The following is a 23,185-nucleotide window of genomic DNA, read 5'->3' as shown; positions in this document are numbered from 1 at the left end:
TATAGATACTTATAAACTGCATCAATAAAAAGATGTGGCATACCAAATAAAAATGAGTTTATTGATTTTTCTCAACAGTATATTTGGATTTCATTCTATTAATTTTGGTTCCCATTTTCATTGGCATTTTTCTTTTACTTTCTTTGATGTTAATCTATGGATATTTTCATAACTTTCTGAATCCGATATCTTGACCATAGATTTTTTCAGCCTATTTGCTTAAGATAATGAGTTTCTCTGCATTGTCTTTGTGTTAATATACACTTTTCAGCCTACTTAGGATATGATACTAAGCCTTCTAAAAAAACTTTTAAGTTCTGGGGTGCATGTGCAGGATTATTATATAGGTAAACTTGTGTCATGGGAGTTTGTTGTATAGATTATTTACTTACCCATGTATTAAGCCTAGTACCCTTTAGTTATTTTTGCTGATGCTCTTCCTCCTCCCACCATCCATCCTCAGATAGGCCCCAGTGTGTGTTGTTCCCCTCTATGTGTCCATATGTTCTCATCATTTAGCTCCCACTTGTAAGTGAGGACATGTGGTATTTGATTTTCTTTTCCTGTGTTAGTTAGCTAAGGATAATGGCCTCCAGCTCCATCCATATTGTCAAAGGTCATTATCTCATTTTTTGTGGCTGCAGAGTATTCCATGGTGTATATGTACTACATTTTGTTGTTGTTGTTGTTGTTGAGACGGAGTCTCGCTCTGTCGCCCAGGCTGGAGTGCAGTGGCCCGATCTCAGCTCACTGCAAGCTCTGCCTCCCGGGTTCACGCCATTCTCCTGCCTCAGCCTCCGGGTAGCTGGGACTACAGGCGCCCGCCACCTCGCCTGGCTAGTTTTTTGCATTTTTTTTTAGTAGAGACGGGGTTTCACTGTGTTAGCCAGGATGGTCTCGATCTCCTGACCTCGTGATCTGCCTGTCTCGGCCTCCCAAAGTGCTGGGATTACAGGCTTGAGCCACCGTGCCCGGCCTATGTACTACATTTTCTTTGTCTATCATTGATGAGCATTTAGGTTTATTCCATGTCTTTGCTATTGTAAATGTGAGTGCTGCAATGAATATACGCATGTATGTATCTTTGTAATAGAACAATTTATATTCCTTTTGATATTATATGCAGCAATTAGTTTGTTGGGTCAAATGGTATTCTTGTTTTTAGGACTTTGAAGAATTGCCACACTGTCTTCCACAATGTTTGAACCAGTTTATATTCCAAACGACAACGTATAAGCCAATGTATAAGCATTTTTTTCCGTGACCTTACCAGCATCTGTTGTTTTTGACTTTATAATAATAGTCATTCTAACTGGTTTGAGATGATATCTCCTTGTAGTTTTTAATGTGCATCCCTCTAATGATCAGTGATGTTGAGCTTTTTTTCATATGATTGTTGGCCACCATGTATGTCTTTTTTTGAAAAGTGTCTGTTCATGTCCTTTGCCCACTTTTTTATGTGTTTTTTTATTCTTATAAATTTGTTTAAGTTCCTTATAGATGGTAGATACTAGACCTTTGTCAGATGCAGTTTGCAAACATTTTCTTCCATTCTGTATGCTGTCTGTTCACTCTGTTGATAATTTCCTTTGCTGTGCAGAAGCTCTTTAGTTTAATCAGATCTCATTTATCAATTTTTGCTTTTGTTGCAATTGCTTTGGCATCTTTCTCATGAAATCTTTGTCGCTTCCTATGCCCTGAATGATATTGCCTAGGTTGAAGATAAAATGCTAAGTCTTGAATGATTTTTCAGTACTAAATCCTTAATAATTATTTTTGTAAGCATTCCTTCTTTATCAGCTGGAAAGATGTTAAGTTTTGACAGTAAAGGACACTAAAGGGGTATTGCCAGGGGAATGGGCTTCTTCGCCCCATGTATCTTCTTTTCTCTTTGTCACAGAGGTGCTCACCTGTTGTTCAGAACACTGAAGCTAGAACAAGCCTCAGCAAATAGCTGAAGTAAATTTGAGAGCTAGTTCTAGGGGCCTGAAGTCGATTTGACAGCAAGTTCAATAGCATCCTTAAGTGTATGCTAGCCAGCTTCCCAGCAAGTTCAATTGTACTTCACCTAACCCAGATGCAGCTTTTCCTGTTTCCGTTACACCTGAGGAGGCAGTTTCCTTCTTGTCAGCCTCACCCTGTGGAATGTTAGTGAACTCCTCCACTATCTGCTGGACTACAGCCACACCTGCTCCAGGAGGCCTGAGCTAGTAGGAGGGGCATGAGGAGGAGGGTGGCATATGGGAGAAGAGGAACTCTCCTATATGTATTCCTTCATTTTGTACTATGCATTAGCTCTAAGACCACTGGTTGCTTTCTATATTGGTATTCCTGCATTCTTTAGAGCTCTATTTCTCTTAAAAGCGAATTCCCATTTGCTCCATTCACCTGTGTTAAGTAATAATTTTTCGATAAGCTGCCCCCATTTCAATAATTACATAGTTTGTCTTATGATTAAAGCAGCATGATTAAGATAAAGAGACAGATTCAATAAATCCAACTGACAAAATATAATGGTTAAATATTCGGATTCGGGTCAAATAGAAGGCACATGGAAACATGAAAATACTGTCTGTAGATTAAAACTTCCTTATTGGAGAGGAACAAAAGAGGGAAAAATCTATGGACTTAATGACTAATCTCCAGAAAGAAGAAAAAAATATCTCTTAACTAATTACACAAATTATTGCAACAGTAAACATAAAGGCAGTTTTGAAAACTGTATGGCATATTTGTTAGGTTCATCCTAGGTAAAAAAGAAATCAGAAATCTAAAATAATAGAACTAACAGAAGTCAAAAAATAAATCAAAATGTGATTGAAATAAAATGGTTTAAGTGTTTCTCAAGCTCCCCGTGTCATGGACCACCATGTGCCTAATGCTTTGGTCATGCAACCAAGTGTGTATTTTTACAGCAACTGATAGTTTTCTAAGTCTTCCCGGACTGAACATTTCATCCCATTAGTTCTGGTCAGGCAATGCCCTTAACTTCACCACAACCAATCCCTAATCTTACAGATCAACCAACATAACTGCCCTGGATGTGACTGAAACCTGCCTCTCCATGTGGGATATTTGTAATATCCAAATTAATGATTATAATCTAAATGCTATCTTAAGAAATCTAACAAAAATGGAATTTTTGGTTGAAAATATGTCTGCAAGTTTAGCACATCTCTAAAGAAATCAAAATAAAGAGGACGGGGAGTCACTTCTCAAAGAAACAATTTTACTTGTACAGTTGACTCTTCAACAACACATATTTAAACTGCACAGGCACAATTATATGAAGTTTTTTCAGGAAAGTTGCAATGATTGCGCCTGCCTCTCCTGTCTCCCCTTCTGCCTTCTCCACCTGTTCCACTTCTGCCACCCTGAGACAGCAAGATCTCTGCTTTTCCTCCACTTGAGTCTTCTCAATGTGAAGATGATGAGGATGAACACCTGTATGATGATACATTTTCACTCAACATATTTTCTCTTCCTTATGATGTCTTAGTAATATTTTCTTTTCTCTAACTTTATTGTTAAAATACAGTATATAATACATATAACATACAAAATATATGTTAATCAACTGTTTATGTTATCAGTAAGGTTTCCAGTCAATACTAGGTTAATAGTAATTAAGATTTTGGAGAGTCAAAAGTTATGTGTGGATTGTCGATTGTATAAGATCAGTGCCTCTAACCACAGCACTGCACAGAGGTCAACTGTATTTTAAATTTTCAAAATTCATGTGTGTCCTTCTAAGTCAGTAAAACAAACTGAATTCTGGTTCTGTTTGGTGAAATCTCTTCTTCGCAATGTTGGAATAATGAATGAATGAATTAAATTTATTCCCGACAATTTTAAAGTTTCTTTTGTAAATTGATTAAAGCAGAACTTACATATAAAATTTCATGGATCTCTATTATATATAGAAGGAGTTTTTCTGAGTCAAACACTTTTAATGCTATATATCAGTATATTGAAATGCAAATTATTTGTTTACACTTTTCTATATGGCATCATAAAATGAACTCAAAATTGATTGTGACATTCAAATTTCCTTTGGTTATTTTATCTTACCTGTTTCTTTTCTTTTCTTTTCTTTTCTTTTTTTTTGCTTAACTTACTGTGGAATTCTGAATGTTACGTAAATTTTATCGAAATGTTACTTAAAAGTAATTCACAAAGAATCTATTAATGCATCTCTCATTCCAAATTGTTCAAAGGCCATTTCTTCTCTCTTCATTTGATCCAAGTAAAAGAATAATTGTGTTTAAACTCTTCATTTCAAATCCATTCCTTGTGCAATTAAAAGCCCAAATCTAAAATGAACCAAAATATTAGCTAACTTCACATTTTCAAAATAGATATTCCGTACTGTATGACTTTTTCTCTGTACGGATTTAGAGTTAGTACCCATGAACATTTAAAAATATATGTATAAAATTCAAAATTCTTATTTTTTAAAAACATGTTCATACAAGAACTTGCCTCTCAAATAGATGGCAGTTTTATAAGTCACTTCTTTCTTCTTTTGACAGCGTATTTGTCCTACTATATAAAACTCATGAAGAAAGACTTGTAGTAAATGACAGTGTATTTCACAGGTCATGTAATTTGCAATTTGTCATTCTTCATGTTGCAGGAAATGGTACATGGTGTCAATAACACATAAAGAATATATTAACATTTTTGCTGCCTTTCAGTATGAATATAGTTTTCTCTTGAATTCTGACGATAGACAAGCCAAACTGTAATGTTTTTCAACTATGAATTGTATAAGATATGAATTATGCTGTATGTGATGCTATTACCCTAATACATCTAATAAATGTGTCTTGTTTGTTTGGTGGAAGCACTCTATAAATTTCTACAAAGAAAGGTACTTTTTATCATTCATTCATTCATTTAAGTATTAATTCAGTCTCTAAGGAATTAAAAAATTATTTACTTTTGGGAGGCAGAGGCAGGCTGATCACAAGGTCAAGAGATTGAGACCAACCTGGCCAACATGTTGAAACCTCATCTCTACTGAAAATACAAAAATTATCTGGATGTAGTGCCACGCACGTGTAGTGGCTCGCACCTGTAGTCCCACCTGCTGAGGCAGGAGAACTGCTTGAACTTGGGAGGTGGAGGTTGCAGTGAGCTGAGATGATGCCACTGCACTTCAGCCTAGCGACAGAGCTAGACTCCAGCTCAATATATTATATTATATTATATATTTATATATAATGTATGTAATATAAAATGTAAACATATATAATATATATTACACCATTAATGTGAGTATATATTGTTATATATAATATAACAATATATATCAATATATTATATATTAATAAATATATAATATATTATATAAATATATAATATATTATAATAATATGTAATGATATATTATATATATTTTATACATTATATATATTATAATATGTAATATATTATCAAATATATTTATATTTAGGTAACAAAGATAGCTGTAAAATATTTTCTGCTCTTGTAAATCTCATAAAAACAGAAGAGAAGCTCACAACCATGTATAATTAAATGTGAGCATTTGTTGTTTGGGCACATGGGTGTTGCCTGGCAAGGCTGCTTGCCAAATATCCCTCTTTTCTTTTTTTGAGATGGAGTCTCGCTCTGTCGCCCAGGCTGGAGTGCAGTGGTGAGATCTCGGCTCACTGCAAGCTCCACCTCCCGAGTTCACGCCATTCTCCTGCCTCAGCCTATCGAGTAGCTGGGACTACAGGTGCCCGCCACCGCGTCCGGCTAATTTTTTTTTGTTGTTATTTTTAGTAGAGACAGGGTTTCACCGTGTTAGCCAGGATGGTCTCGATCTCCTGACCTCGTGATCCGCCCGTCTCGGCCTCCCAAAGTGCTGGGATTACAGGCGTGAGCCACTGCACCCCGCCAGTACCCCTCTTTTCTTACGTATGTACTAACAGAGGAGGATTTTTATGCCAATTATATATTTCTCACTTAATACCTCTTGCAGAAGTAGAGGTAGCAGCTACTTCACTGGGTGCTATGATCAGACATGTACCCAGTCTTAACCAACAGGACATTCACCCTTCCCTGTGGCCTCTCACTGTAGACTGAAGAGTGTAGGAGAAGTTTGTTTGTTGGGCCATCACAGTGAATGCAGCAGTAATAGCTATGGTAGCTTTAGCTGTGGCATCTCTGGCAGTCGTCTTGGCAGAGGTACTACTGATGATATCTTGAATAGATTAAACCTATTGTATTTCCTTAGACTGGATTTTTTGCTTTCCAGCATCTGCTGATGTGGGCTTTATTTCAATTTCAAGATTTATGTTTCCTGTTGTTTCCATGAGGGTTTCATTTACATCTAAATCCAATGAATCCTCCGTCAACAATAAAAAGTAAAAAGGGTGAGAAAGATTACCTAAAAAAACCTGCCTATCCAGAAAATAAAAATTACTGGATAATAGTTTCTGTCCCCAAAGAGTAAAATTGTAATTAAAGCAATAGAAACGCCGTCCACGTGGAGCATAACAGTCCTAACGTGTTGTAGTTTTATGTTTCCATTTGTTTTCTTTTCAATTATTCTTTTTTTTTTTTAACGCATTAAAACATTTAGACCACTTAGAATAAGAGCCATTGAGTGGCAAACATGTAGTCAGTGTGGGCTATTTTATTATTTATTGGGGTGGAGTCTATAGGATAACAGCCCAGGTTACAGACCTACCCTGACTGCATTTATAAACTCTTCCATTGACACAGCTATGTGACTTTGGGCAAGGTACTTAACCTCTCTGTCCTTGAATTTGCTCAAAAGTGAATAAAAAATAGTATCATTCAGCACTGAAGTAGATAATTTATGTAATATTTTTAGAAGAGCTGTGATGGTTAATTTCATGTGTTTACTTGTTTCATGTGTTTACTTGTGTGGGCTATGGACACTCAGATTTTGTTAAACATTATTTCTGGATGTGTCTGCAAGAGTGTTTCCAGAAGAGATTAACTTTTGAATCACTAGACAGAGTAAAGCAAATTGCCCTCCCCCATGTGACTAGGCATTATCTAATTCATTGAGGGCTTAAATAGAACAAAAGGCAGATGCAATGAGAATTCACTCTCTCTACCTGACTACTAGAGCTAGGACATTGGTCTTCTTTTGCCCTAGGACTGGGACTCACACCATTAGTGTTCCTATTGCTTCTCAGACCCTCAGCCTACATAAGCTTTCAGAATTGAACTAGAAATCACAATATTGGTCATCCTGGTTCTTTGGCCTTTGAACTCTGATTGGAACCGTATCACCCCCTTTCCTGGCTCTCCAGCTTACAAATGGCAGAATGTGAGACTTCTCAGTCTCCATAATCATAGGAGCTAATGTCTTATAAAAATTTATCTCCCCCTATGTATGTACAGTTGTCCCTCAGTATCTGTGGAAGATTGGTTCCATGGATATTAAAATTCTTAAATACTTAAGATTCTAATATAAAATGTGACAGTATTTGCATACAGTTATGTATATCCTCCTGTATACTTTGAGTCATCTCTAAATTTCTCGTAATACCAACTGTAATGTAAATGTGCTGCAAAAGTTGTTATACTGTATTCTTTAAGGGATAATGACAAGAAAAAATGTCTGTATATGTTCAGTACAAGTGCATTTCTTTTAGTATGTTTGATCCACAGTTGGTTAAACTTATGGATAGGGAGGAACAATTGTGTGTGTGTGTGTGTGTGTGTGTGTGTGTGTCTATCTGTCTGTCTTTCTTTATATGTGTATATCTTATTGGTCCTGTTTCTTTGGAGATCCTTTGCCCCTAAAGGGCAAGAGTGGTTCTATAGGAACACAATTTTAAGAATGAGTTTTCTAATTTTATTCTGGATTTCCTGGATTTGGCACTCTAATATGATTAGATTTTAACTGATAATGACTTATATTAGAGTACTCTAGAGTGATAGAAGCAAGAGAACACACACACACACACACACACACATATATATACATATATATGAATGCATACACATGCAAACATACATACATACAGATAGATACACACACATAATTTACACATATGGGGGAATTGGATCACGTGATTATGGAGGCTGAGAAGTCCCTGAGAAGTCCCACAGTAGGTCATCTGCAAACTGGAGAACAAAATAAGCTGGTAGTTTGACTCAGCTTAAGTCTAAAGGCCTGAGAACCAGGACAACCAGTAGTGTAACTTAATCTGAGGCCAAAGCCTGAGAACCTGGAGAACTGTTGATGCAAGTTCGGAAACCCAAAGGCCAAGAAACTTGTATGTTCAAGGTAAGGAGAAGAAGGTTGTCCCTGCTTCAGAGGAGGGAACGTATTGGCCTTTCCTCTTCTGTTTTTTTTTTTTTTTTTTTTTCTATTCACGTCCTCTGCCAACTGAATGATACCCATCCACATTGGATGAAGGTGAATCTTCCTTACTCAACCCACTAATTCAAATCCCAGTCTCTTTCAGAAACACCCGAACTGACTGATATGGTTGGGCTCTGTGTCCCCATCCAAATCTCATCTTGAATTGTAATCCCAACATGTGGAGGGAGGGACCTGATGGGAGGTGATCAGATCATGGCGGTGATGTCCTCCATGCTGTTCTCACAGAGGCAGGTGAGTTCTTCAAGATCTGATGGTTTAAAAAGTGTAGCACTTTCTCCCACTTTTTTTCTCTCTCCCATCGCCATGTAAGACATGTCTTGCTTCCCCTTCACCTTCCGCCATGATTGTAAGTTTCCTGATAGTCAATTAAACCTCTTTTCTTTATAAATTATGCAGTCTCAGGTATTCTTTATAGCAGTGTGAAAACGGACTGATACACAGACATCCCCAGAAATAATGCTTTACCATCTATCTGGGTATCCCTTAATCCAGTCAAGTTGACACATAAAAGTAAACATCACAAAATGTTATTTTTTGTAGCAATGATAGCATCAATGATCTGTGGCATGATTTGGCAACAGAAATATCCAAAATATCTCCTTTGAGTACTCCTAATCAACCATTTATATGAAGCAAGGAGCTGGGACATTGTGTATATAAACAGTTTTAAAAACTGTTTTCAAACCTGTTTGGAAAACTAATGGATATCATGAGGCTGACCAGTTGCTCCTTACATCACTGGACAAAATAGTGAAAGAAAATAATGAACTCAGAGGTTTGAATTCTTAGCTCAAGTGGCACATAAATGAACCAAAATCTTCTATGTATGCTTGGAAAGAGATTCTTATCTCCTGTAGCCAGAGGACTGGGATTGTTGAAAATCAAATACAGAATCTCATTATGTGACTGGCTGAGTAACAACACAAGTTGAACTCCAAGCCTCACGGAGCTTGTGAAGATATTAATTGCAAAATAATGGGATCCTCTCAGTTGTGGTGGAGATATATGGGAAGACCCTGACAAAGCAGAAAAAATTGAACTCATGGATTCTAACAAGTATTTTCTGCCAGTGAAAGAGACTTCCCCATTCTCAGTGGTATCAACCTCTGCACCCCATCTAAGGGGATTAATCCTTCCTTGCCTGAGAAAACTGTAGTGGCTTTTCCTGGGAAAGTTGTCAGGCAAGACAATGCTTACCCACCTCAGAACCCATCTCCACCACCCCTCTTCTCTTCTACACCTATAACTACATTTAATTCCCAGCAGACCCCTAAAGGTAAGATATAACGTGTAACCCATGAGGAGCGTACTTATAGAATGCCTTCTTCACCATTATGATAATTTTACACAGAACTAATTCTGATTCTTTAGTGCTTCATTTCACAGCTTGAAAAAAAAAAAAGTGTGGCAATTGGCCCATGTTATTGGAACTGCTCTTATCATGTCTCCCAACATCCTGTAGCTGGCCTGAGGTAGAATGGTGGAATGACTTTTGAAGAATCAGTTATAGTGCCTTCTATCTGGCACTACCACTGCATGAGTTGAGAAATAGGTCTCCTTCCCTTGGAGTGAAACTTATACCATCAGCACCTCTTGTTCTCAGATATCAGGACTGGAACTAGAAATTATATCACTGACTTTCCTGTGTCTTCAGCAGATTGTATATGGCAGATTATGGAACTTCTCAACCACCATAATCATATGAGTCAATTCCTCATAATAAATCTCTTTATATATAAATATAAATATAAATATAAACATTTCCTACTGGCTTGTTGGTTCTGTTTCTCTAGAAAACCTTGACTGGTTCAAAAATGTTGACATATACTAATAATATGCAAACATTGAATGCTATCTAGTTCTTGTTTAATTAAATTTTTGTCTAGTATTTTCCAATAAATAAATTTGAATTTAATAGTGACATGACATATATTTAATATCTTGTTAATAATAAAAACATTTATATTTTTAATGTTCTCTTTGAATAGATCTTCATGTATATTTTACATACTTTATTATGTTTTGTTCTATGAGTCCTTAATTTATAAATAGTTATTATGATTTTGATTTCCTCTCAGAGCAAATAGAGTTATATAGATGAAATTTATATTATAATTTTCTAGAGGTTATTGCATGTGGTATTAAGCTTATTAATTTCTCAAGTTACTGCACTGAGGCCAGAGACTGTGGTCTCTTTCTAATTTTAGTAATTGATTATAGTTTATAGCCTTGAGAACATCAATTTTGAATGCTCTCTGAATATGTGAGAAATCTTTACATGTTTATTTGGTCTAATTTATAAATTTCCACATAAACTTATTAACTCAGGCTTACTAATTATGTTCTTCAAAATCTGTACCATTTCTGATATTATATTATTTTGACAGATGAATTAAAATTTACACTTATATTGTAAGATGCTGTGTTAATCATGTTCCTGTGATACAAAAATGGTTTGTGTTCATATTATTATATATTGTGCATTTACCATCATAGAACAATCCTTTTTGTACTGAATTTAATTTTCCCTTGAATTTTCCTGAAATATTGATATTAACATGCCTCCTTTTTTTTTTTTTTTTTTTTTGTCATGAATGGGCTCTTTACCATTTGTGCCAGTGGGAATATTCTCAGCAGAGCCAGGCTTCATGGAAAGGAATAAAATGGGGGTTATTGACTTATTCAGAGCTTTAGAGAACAGTCATCTTCTAACCAAGTATTCCTGAAGTGAATGGTTTATTTATTCTATATGTCCAGCAGTGATGCCTGATCACTGTTTCTCTTACACAGAAATGACAATTTTCTACGTTAATGTCACCTACACAGTTTAACATTATCTACGGCTGTCAATGTACACGGACTGCTTATCAAATTTTCTGGGCATAGTGCAAAATGAAAATGCAGGGTCCCTTGTGCAAAGATTCTTAAAAATTTCAAGATGGCAACAGTGGAACATGGAATCAAGCGTGGAGTCCCTTTAAGTGTGTGACCCTGTGTGACTGCAATGAATGCATGCCTACTGTGGCTGCCTCTGATTGTACTTTCTGATTTTCAGTAGTAACATTGCCATCTTCTCCCTGAATCACTTCAGAAGAAACAATGGGGAGCAGGAGAAAACCCAGTGATTTTCTTCCCAGTCATTGATTTTCAGTTTTAACATGTGGTAGCTTAAATTCAATGGAGCCGAACACACAGTTGAAGTACTATAGTCATAATAACCCATGAAACTACTACACTTGTTATTTATTTTATAGCATACAGAGGATTACTTTCTGTAACATACCTTCAGGTTAAAAACTGAAGGAATTAGGCCGGGCGCGGTGGCTCAAGCCTGTAATCCCAGCACTTTGGGAGGCCGAGATGGGCGGATCACGAGGTCAGGAGATCAAGACCATCCTGGCTAACACGGTGAAACCCCATCTCTACTAAAAAATACAAAAAGCTAGCCAGGCGAGGTGGCTGGCGCCTGTAGTCCCAGCTACTCGGGAGGCTGAGGCAGGAGAATGGCGTAAACCCGGGAGGCGGAGCTTGCAATGAGCTGAGATCTGGCCACTGCACTCCAGTCGGGGCGACAGAGCGAGACTCCGTCTCAAAAAAAAAAAAAAAAAAAAAAAAAACTGAAGGAATTAATAATAATAAAAGCATCTGGAATTTAGATGAGATACAACTTATGAGTGCATAAATACCTTTTATTACCTGTAATGTTACTTTGCTTTTACTATCAATATTGTCATATAAGGCATTTTCTTAGCTGTATTATTATGGGTATTTTTGTTTTTGTCATTGTTTATGATGTGGTAATATTTATCAATGTTATTTATTTGAATTGTATTTCAAAAGCTATTATATGATGTGGATGACTGATGATTGGAGAACTAAATGTACATTATCCATGAATTATTTGTATTAAAATTACATAAATGCAAGAATCAATGGACTCTGAGTCTCAGTCATAAAGTTCATAAATTAATTATGTTTTCATTTACTCATTCTGTGGTATTTGTTCATATCATTTTATTTTAAATAACCTGTTGACGAATCTTTTGCAATTTCAAGGCTAGAAAAAAATTTATTTCTACTTCTCAATTTAATTATATTACTTAGTTTTAAAGTCTAAATGCATCATAACTCAAAGTTAATTGCAGAGGCTTTTTATTAAATTATTTCAACATATTCCGCTCTTTATATTTATAAGCTCTTTTACCTTGCCTGTATTTAAGATATCAAAGTAGCCTTAAAAGCTTATCACAAATGATAGCTTTTTCACTTAGCTTAATCTGCTACTATGATACAAAGGGTGTTTTATTAAAATTTCATTTTCTTCTATCAGCACTTATATTAGTAATTTAAATTCGGTCACAGAGTAATCAATTAAAGTAAACCATGCTGTGTGAACACTAAACCTAACACATTAATTTAATCTATTTTTGCTACTCCTGCTGTCTCACAAATCATTTCTATGGTTACAAGGCATTTGTCAAAGTCTCTAATGGAAAAACATCCCATGATGGCAAGGCCTTTACTAAATAAAGGTAAGATTTATGGATGATAACAATATTTGAATTAAATTTCGATAACTTAAGTGGCATTTTTCTAATACCACAGAACACATACAATAAAAACAAGCTAACTACATTAAAATCTAATTTTAAATTACTACAAAAAATGGCAGTGGGAGATTAATCATAGGAGATGTACAAATGATTCTATAAGAAAAGCGTATAATTTAATTAACTCTCTGCTTTGCCAAAGATAATGAAGTGGCAAAGCAAATCTTAGAGCTGGCATATAAGTGGGATTGTGTCCAAATACCACCTTCTCCTTTGGGATTGGATCTTTTTCCATGTTCCTAGTGAGGATTTGTTGATTTTCAGCAGAACAATAGAACAAATGACTTTACAAACAATTCTGTCTACAATCACAGAAATCTGATATAAATTCTTAAAATTATAAACTAAACATAAACTTTGGTAAATGTACACATGTTATAAGGAATTTACCTTCGCACAAAAAGGGATCTGGTCTTTGCCCTTGCCTTTTGGAACAGAATCCCTCTGGAATGTAATGCCAGACAGCTGTATCTTTGTGTGGGGTAGTTGCTGGTCACACTGGATTAGGCTGGGGTGTGATCAGGATAGAAATGACCAACAGCTTAATAAAGGGCAGGGCTTTGACTCATACAGCATCATTTGAATTAGGTCAACCAGGTGAGCAATTAAAGACTTGGGAACAACTAATTACTGAAGTTGAGGTGAGCTTCTCTGTTTGGCAGTCGTCTGTGGGTATTATTACACACTGATAGAGTAACACCTCCTGACTCCACAGGGAGAAGACAATGAAAGCTCTGCATTTGGCTCTTCCCAGACTCTGTCCTATTAGCTTCATTCTTGACTGATTTTATTCTGTATCTGTTTCCTATAATAAATCATAACCATGAATATGATAACCTATAGTGGGTTCTTGGAGTCCTTGTAGCGAGTCTCTTGGATTTGCAATTGATGTGAGAAGGGAAGGTGGTCAGGTGTTGTTGAAGACTGTGTTTCTTCTAACTTTCTAGTTGCCCTAATCTCTCACAATACTACACATTGCATTGGAGAAAAAAAATAAACACAAAAATGTTCTTTTATCTGACTCTTGACAAATAAAGAAGCTGAAATAAATTGATAGAAAAAAATCATGAAAAAATGGACAGATAATTGTATGCATAAAATAAGTGTATGTTAAAGAAAATGCAACAAGTATTTCCAGTGATTTTAATCATGTCATCTAAAGAATTTAAAACTGCATATTTACCTTTAGAAACCTAGAAGGTTGAAACTTTAAAACTCCTGTTATCTTATTGGATTTTTTTTTTTTTTTTTTTTGAGATGGAGTCTCACTCTGTCACCCAGGCTGGAGTGCAGGGGTATGATCTCGGCTCACTGCAACCTCTGCCTCCTGGGTTCAAGCAGTTCTCCTGCCTCAGCCTCATGAGTAGCTGGGATTACAGGCTTCTGCCACCACACCTGGCTAATTTTTGCATTTTTGGTAGAGATGGGGTTTCACCATCTTGGCTAGGCTGGTCTTGAACTCCTGACTTCGTGATCCACCTGCCTCAGCCTCCCAAAGTGCTGGGATTACAGGCGTCTTATTGGAAATTTTAATGTGATAAATACGCTGCTTTTGAAGCTTAGTTTTTTATTTCCTTTACCTCTATTTTGTTAAACTGTTGTAAACTTCAGCTGAACGAACTCTCCATGGGCAACTCATGAACTTACTCCAGAATTACCATTAATATCTCACTTTTGACTACAGTCAGAAGTCTTTCAATTGCACTGTATTCTCACTTGTTTTTGAGCCATTTGAAACTTACAGTCATTGAGCAGCTCACAGCAAATTTTGCTTTTTTCCATAATTCCCCTAGGTACATGGTGCATAATTTAATTGGCTTTTTTATTAGCATTCTTCGTTCTCTCCTTCATCCTTTGCCTCAGCATAAAAATCCCCCCAAACTGTATATATATTCCCAGCAACCTCCTTCTTTCTTAATTCAAGCCTATTATTGTTCTCTAAATGGAAAGGCATAATTGTTCACATGCTTTGTTTTGTGTGCTGTGCTAGGCACCGGGGATACAATGCTAACCATGATGGACACCATTACTGTCCTTAGCATAAGCCATCTGGGAGAGAAAAGGAAAAAAATACAAAGCCTGGTAGTAAACTCTAAAAAGGGTTAAGTAGAGAAAATACATCAGGGTGATCTAACCAAGTCAAGGACAGCAGAAATGTCAATGACTACTTCCCAAAGAATGTGCAGTCTAAGCAAGATTCACTGGCAGCCTTTAACATCAAATTTTAAAACACAGTTCTAGTCAATTAGCCAAGCTCTGAGAAACATTTGCCTTTACTCTTATTCCTATGTATTCTTTGTTTTCTATTTCCATTCTGAGAATATCGATAATAAACTTCATCTACTTTTTTCTTCAGCTTTATTGATGTATAATTGACACATAAAATATATATATATATATTTAAGTGTAGAACTTGATATTTTGGTAAATATAACATTGTGTAATAATTATCACAATCAAGCTAACATATGTATCACCTCACGTAGTGACTTTATCTGTGTATGTGATGGGAGGTTTATTGTCAGTAGGCTTTAAGTAAACAATACAGTATTTTTAGTAGCCACTGTTCTGTACATCAGATCTCCAAAACGTATTCATCTCACATAACTGAGACTCTACAGCCTTTGATCAGTGTCTCCCCACTTTCCCCATTCTCTAACTCTGCATTCACTCTCCAAATAATTGCACTCTTACTTCCCCTTTTCAGTGTTCCGCTGAAACTATTCTGACCTCTTCACGCCTCTGACTGTATTAGCTCTTGGAAGTATTTTAGGTATGCATTTATTCATTCACAGATTGTACATCTAGAGACACATATGTAATCTTTTAACAAAAAAAGTAGTTGAAGTTGACTCTTTGGTTCTACTATTCCTGAAAAAGAAAACAATATTGATTTCTTAAAATATAATGTTAATTTCCACAGTATTACTTTCCCAATCCTTCTTTTAATTTACTTATTTTCCCTATTTTATTTCCTTAGCTTCCTTGTGTTGTCCTTGTCCAGGTACCTTTTACCTTAGTCTTCCTGCAAACAACTAGTGCTTTTAACTACGTATTTTTAAATATTGACTCATTAATCAATACCTCTAATATTCTTTTATCCAGCTTTCTCTCTCTTTTTTCTTTTTCTTTTTCTTTTTTTTTTTTTTTTTTTGAGACAGAGTCTCTCTGTAGCCCAGGCTGGAGTGCCGTGGTGCAATCTTGGTCTCACTGCAGGCTCCGCCTCCCAGGTTCACGTCATTCTCCTGCCTCAGCCTCCAGAGTTGCTGGGACTACAGGCATCCGCCACCAAGCCAGGCTAATATTTTGTATTTTTAGTAGAGACGGGGTTTCATCATGTTAGCCAAGATGGTCTCCGTCTCCTGACCTCATCATCCGCCCACATCGGCCTCCCAAAGTGCGAGGATTACAGGCCTGAGCCACCGCGCCCGGCCCCAGCCATTTATTTCAAACTGCTTGCTAGATCTTCCCACCTTGATGTCCACTAAAAATCACATATTTGGCATGACAAAAGCAAAACATATGTGTGTACATTATATAACAAATAGCTTTATATATGCATGTTTTTATTTATCTCTAGCACATTTATTTATTATCTGTGTTCCCTACAGCTGCATTAAGGAAGTTTTATAGTTTTACTAATACCTACCTTGTCTCCTCAGTGAATACTTGGTAAGTTACAATTATGAGTAATAATCAAGTTTTCTGTTTCTAAAGATATAAAAGTTTGAGAGAATAAAGTAAGAAATGACTAGAACTAATTATTAAAACGTGGAATGCCTTATATGTAGAAGTATAATGAGGGGAGCTGAGAAAACAGTAAGAAAATAATATTGTTTTAATTTCATCATTTTTACTTTATATTCAGAGGATACATGGGCAATTTTGTTAAATGGCTATATTGTGTAATGCTAAGTGAGGTTTGGAGTACGATTGATCCTATCACCCAAGTATAAAGCACAGTGCCCAAAAGTTAGTTTTTCCACTCTTTCCCCTCTCTCTTGCTCCCCTCTCTGGTGGTCTCCAGTGTCCATTGTTTCCATCTTTATCTCAGTAAGTACCCAATATTTAGGCCCCATTTGTAAGTGAGAACATGCCATATTTGATTTTCCATTCTGCATTAATTTGCATAGCATAATGGCCTCCAGCTGCATCCATATTGCTACAAAAGACATAATTTTATTATTTTTGTTTTGCGGCAGGATAGTATTTCATGGGGTGTATGTACTATATTTTCTTTGTCCAAACCACCATTTTGGGCACCTAGGTTGATTCCATGTCTTTGCTATTGTGAATAGTGCTGCCATGAACATGTGAGTGCATGTGTCTTTCTGGTAGAATAATTTGGTCTCTTTTGGCTATATACCCAGTAGTAGGATTGCTGGGTTGAATGGTAGTGCTGTTTTTAGTTCTCTGAGAAATCGCCAGACTGCTTTCCACAGTGGCAGAACGAATTTACATTCCCACCAACTGTGTATAAATGCTCCCTTTTTGCCACAACCTCACCAACATCAGTTGTTTTTTTGACTTTTTAATGATAGACATTCTGATTGGTGTGAAATGGTATTTTATCACGGTTTTGATTTTCATTTTTCTTATGATTAGCAATGCTGAGCAATTCTTCATGTGTTTGTCGGGTGCTTACATGCCCTCTTTGAGAAGTATCTGCTCATGTTTTTGGCTTACTTTATAATGTTTTTTTTTTTTTTCTTATTGAATTGTTTAAGTTTCTTATAGACTCTGCATATTAGACCTTTGTTGGGTATATAGATTGTAAATTAAAAATATTATTTTTAAAAATCCTAACAAGGAATTTTTCAGAGTTGCAAGATATTCATCTTCATAATGAAAAACTAACTTTCCCTAGGTCCAGGAATGCTATGTTCTTTCCTAAATGAAGCATCACAAATTCTCTTAGCACTGTGGGTAATTTGAAATATGTTGAGGACATCTAGGGATGGGATTAAGATAGTGAGAGGAGGTCTCTAGATGTTGTCCAATGTCTCCTGTGGAGGGATGGCCTGCGTATCATTCTCAGTGGAGATCAATAAGGTAAAAATAAATATGTGAACTAGAGAATATAAGAGTACATACACCTATGGCAATATATTAATATATGGGACACTTAATATTCTAGTTACTCTTTATTAATGGAATATTAAAAACAATTCTTAACAATAGTTTCCCTTTTGATCTATTTTTTATTTCTTCAGTATGTAAGTTTTGTTAATCTTCTGTGTCTCTTCTGTGTCTTTCTCCTACTCCCACCCCTCCTTCAGAAGCTGTGTTTGGTGGATTTCTGATATTAGGCTTTTATGAGTATATGGAGAAAGTAACTTCTTGATGCCATGACTTAGATTCAAGTTCTTATCCCACAATAAGTAAAAAAAAATTTTCTATAAAATATATTTCTCATCAATTTTAACAGTGAGAAAACAAGGGATAAATATATGCTCTAAATTTGTATTACAGATTATTTAATATTTATGCAGTCTGTACTAAGATGCAATTGCACAGTCTTGTGATTACACATGATCTTTTGATAGCTCAATTTCAGTGTAAATATTGAAACAAAAATCAAATGTAGAGCTTCTTTTACATTCAAATTTATATCACTTTTTAAACAGCTATTGAATGGAATTGTTGAATGAATTATTTCTCACTCATGTAAAATAGGAATATAAGACTCTAATGAAATCACACATTTTCGTAGCAAAATGTATTTTTTGACATCTGAACATCTGAGGAAATATACATATATATAAGCACTTTAATTCAGTGACGTAAAGATAAGAGTTTGTGTTGTTGTTTTTTTTTTTTTTTTGAAACAGAGTCTAACTGTGTCATCCATGCTGGAGTACAATGACATGATCTCAGCTCACTGCAAACTCCGCCTCCCCGGTTCCAGCAGTTCTCCCACCTCAGCCTCCTGAGTAGCTGGGATTACAGGCATGTGCCACCACACCAGACTGATTTTGGTATTTTTAGTAGAGACGGGGATTCACCATGTTGGTCAGGCTGGTCTTGAACTCTTGACCTCAGGTTATCCACCCTTCTCAGCCTCCCAAAGTGCTGTGATTCCAGGAGTGAGCCACCACTCCTGTCCCAAGTTAAGAGTTTTGAGTACTCAGAAGAAAATTCAATACATTTAATTTGTATTTAGCATATCCCAAAGTTTACCTGTCTCTAATAATTTAAATAAAGACATTTTCTTTAGTTTTCTATTAGTCTGTATTCCTATAGTCATAGATGCTTCAGAAGCATTTGAAAAATTACAAAAACAAATGCTTACTGAATTTTTTACTCAGAATAAGGTGAATCCATAGATCAAGTTGGGAAGAACTGATGTCTTACAAAACTGAGTCTTTAACTACATGAACATGGTACATCCTACCATTGGTTTAGTTTGTCTTAAATTCATCCAATAATATTTTCTTGTTTTCTCTTAAAGATTTAAAGATATCTTTTATTCTAGATATTCTCCAAGATATCTGACATGCTTGAATGTTATTTTAAATTTTTTAATTTCCTAAAATTTAACTTTCCAACTGTGATTGGCCTTTAGAAATATAATTGATTTCTCAATATGCAACGACCTTCTTAAATTGACAGCCCAGTTTGTACTGGATCAGCTTTGTCTGAGAACACAACAACGCTGTCCAAATCCCGAGACCAAGAGACTTGATCAAACCCTAGCATGGCTTCTAGCAGCATACGGCCATGTTCCTCGATGACCCTAGCATTCCATTAAAATGTCCGCCTAAGAAAGATCTACACTGCCAGGGAACTTTACTATTTATTTGTTGTAGCTGATACCTGACAAATGGCCTCTCTTTCCTGGAGCATTTACTTAAAACATCTTGCCATTGTAAATGTATATTTTTTACAACTCAGAAATATGTCTCTCAAAGGTCTAAGAGCCTTTTTTTTTTTTTCTTTTTTCTTTTTTGAGACGGAGTCTCTCTCTGTTGCCCAGGCTGGAGTGCAGTGACACCATCTCGGCTTACTACAAGCTTCACCTCCCGTGTTCACGCCATTCTTCTGACTCAGCCTCAGGAGTAGCTGGGACTACAGGCACTCGCCACCACATCCGGCTGATTTTTTGTATTTTTAGTAGAGACGGGGTTTCACTGTGTTAACCAGGATGGTCTCGATCTCCTAACCTCATGATCCATCCTCCTCGGCCTCCCAAAGTGCTGGGATTACAGGCGTGAGTCACCACTCCCGGCCGCCATTTTTTTTTTTTTTTTTTCTTTTTAATATAATCGTGGGGAAGACAGGGCATCTACCAGTCTCTGTGGGAAGCTGGAATTCTCACTTTGATAACTGCCAGCTGGTAGACACAACTGGCCTCATCACATTCACGTTGACCATCCTTTGTAATTTTTCACTTCTTTGAATCTACTGAACCTCTGCTATCTCCCTTCCATCAGTTTTCGTTTAGAATGTCCAGTTGCCTCTGCAAAATTTGGAATGCAGCTCAGCTCTTTCCCTACTGTTGGTAGTTACTGAATAAAATCTGTTCTCACCGCTTTAGCTAATGTCTAGCTCTGTTAATTTCTGACATATTAAACAGGAAATGTATTGGAATCCTGTGGCTTTGTTTGGATTGCAAATGGCTGAAAAACTATTTTTTTTTTGTGATGCATAGAAGGTAGAGTTAAAGCAGCAGTCATCATTTCCTGAAGATCATTATTATTTGACGTAGTGACACACAGAAAGTTTTCAGGTTGCCTTGCTGTTCTGTTGACAGTCAGATATTCCTCCTAATTGCCATCCCTGCTGAGCGTAGAAGCCCCAAGCTCACCATTGAATACTCGGCTATGACCATAGAAATGTACAGAGGCAACGTATTTCCATAGGCTATTGTACAACTTCTTCATATCCCCACTCCAGTGGCAATATGTACCTGGTGTCCTAGATTCTCCGTTACTTACTAACTTACCTACCTATGCCAATGTTCCTTGAGTTTTGTTACTAACTTTTCGTCTAATTTTTCTGCTTCGGATTCTCCTACTTTCCTAGCTTCTGATACAGTTTTTGAGATTTTATATTATGAATTCCTTATTTCATAATATTCATACTGGCTTTACTTTCTTGGACAAATCCTATCAAATACAGTTAATAGTGCTAGAGTTATGGTGTTACTGTATAAAAATCTAAGATATTTTACCTTGCATTCACTATAAAAAAAAAAACTGGCATTGAATGTTGGAAAGACAATAAGAATATTGTTATTAGGGGCTGAAAATAAGGTGGGCCACATTATATATGGAAGAATGTTTTGCAACACTATTTAATATGGAAGGTAGATAATATATCTAAATGAGTACTTTTGTGGGATTGGAAAATGAAACTATTTCTCATTATCAGCTTCTTTAGCAGAGGAAGAAAACAAATTCTAGTGTAAGGAAAGGCCTAGGCATCAGAAGATATCTAATCAAAAGCACTGACCGTAAAGCATCAAGGTAAACTCAACAATATAGACTGAGGCCCCTTTAATAAGCATTTTACTTTAAAAAATCAACAATGAAAGAATTGAATTATAAATTCACTTAACTATTCAAAAGGACTCCAAGTATCAAAATGGCATGTAATTCAGTAGCCTGACACATAGCCCAAAGTAGACAGTGGTCTGTCGCAAAAAGATTTATTGTTATGCCTTTTGTTAAAGGACATAATGCCAATAAGATTCATAGATTAAAAAATGTATAGCATTTTCAGAATTGCATAAACAGAAGAACTGCTAGTTTAGACTCAAAGGGACAGTGACACTTTAAAATATAAAGGCGTCGTTGGGCCAGCAAAACATAGGAAATAAGCTTAGAAAAGTTCTCAGTCGAAGTGTAAGTCTTTTCTTTGTTGAAAAAAAAAAATAGACAATAACATATAGCTAAGTGCCCAGCCATTGGAGCAAAATACCTAAAAGAGGAATTCCCGAGGATCAGAACTTGACCCTAACATTACCTTCCCTCGGAGAAAGGGGAATTGGCAACATGTGCCTGACTCAGTTTCACACTTGCTGTGAAACAATGGTTGCTATCTGTTTTCAGATTCATTTTCTTAAAACAACAACAAAAAAGGAAGAATGTCTGCTACAGATATTGTTCTCTATCTCTACTGGCCTTAATGGTGGCTTCCAAAAAGATATATCCACATCTGAATTTCCAAATACTGTGAATATTATTCCTTATGACAAAAAGGTAGTATTAGTTACTTATAGCAAATGACATGATTAAGACTTTTGAAAGGAGGAACTTCCATTATATTTCTACGTGTGTTGTAAATGCCATCACATATGTCCTACAAACAGGAGGCAGATTAAGATGAGAGAGACAGACACATACACGGAAAAGAAATGCAAAGTAAGAAACAGGAGATGCAAGCCAAGCCAAGTAATGTTGAAAGCCACCAAAAGCTTGAAGATACAAGAAACAAATTCTCCCCTAGAACCTTCAGAGGGAGTATAGCTTTGCCTTAATTCAGGCTTCTAGTTTCCACAGCTGTTAAAGAAGGAATTTATGTTGTTTTAAGCCACCAAGCTTGTGGAGTTTGTAACAGCAGCTGCAGAAAACTCATGCACTATCTCACATTGTGTATTGGGTGTGTGGTTACTTCACATGACTTTTTTTTAAGTCACAGATTTCTGCCCCTGAGGTTCCGTATCCAAAGTTTCACACACAAAGTCTTGGTTTAGATAATGAGATTTTGCGCTGACGGCCTGAGCTTGTGCCATGGTTGGATAAAAATTTGAAGCTTCAGAGCATATTTTGCATATGGAAATTACCTAATGAGTTTTTAAACAGAGAGCATTCTGTAGCAAATTAAAGAATTAAAGATGACCCCCAATTTTTTGCCACTCCTCCAAACCAGAGTTGGAGTCTATTTCTTTTTCTCTTTCTTTCTTTTTTTTGTGGGGGGGAGGGAGTCTCGCTCTATCACCAGGCTGGAGGGCAGTGGTATGATCTCAGGTCACTGCAACCTCTGCCTCCCAGTTTCAAGCGATTCTCCTGTCGTAGCCTACTGAGTAGCTGGGATTACAGGAGTGTGCCACCACACCCAGCTAATTTTTGTATTTTTAGTAGAGATGGGGTTTCATCATGTTGGCCAGGATGGTCTCGATCTCCTGACCTCATGATTCGCCCACCTTAGCTTCCCAAAGTTCTGGGATTACAGGCATGAGCCATCGTGCCTGGCA

The 23,185-nt window shown here is 36.3% G+C and overlaps 1 long non-coding RNA gene across 1 annotated transcript; it reads right to left on the bottom strand.

Annotated features, from left to right (window-relative positions):
- Positions 1-3,208: 3,208 nt before the first annotated feature.
- On the bottom strand, positions 3,209-13,502 carry LOC117064453. The gene is made up of 2 exons (XR_004429468.1): positions 13,378-13,502; positions 3,209-3,444 (listed from the first exon to the last, which is right to left on the bottom strand). It is a non-coding gene; the product is annotated as an uncharacterized LOC117064453 (long non-coding RNA).
- Between the last annotated feature and the right edge of the window lie 9,683 nt (positions 13,503-23,185).

The sequence above is a fragment of the Trachypithecus francoisi genome, unplaced genomic scaffold, assembly GCF_009764315.1.
Source record: "Trachypithecus francoisi isolate TF-2019V2 unplaced genomic scaffold, Tfra_2.0 Lachesis_group2, whole genome shotgun sequence".
Taxonomy (NCBI): domain Eukaryota; kingdom Metazoa; phylum Chordata; class Mammalia; order Primates; family Cercopithecidae; genus Trachypithecus; species Trachypithecus francoisi.
Note: the sequence above shows the minus strand (reverse complement) of the source record. Positions and strands in the feature narration are given on the sequence as shown.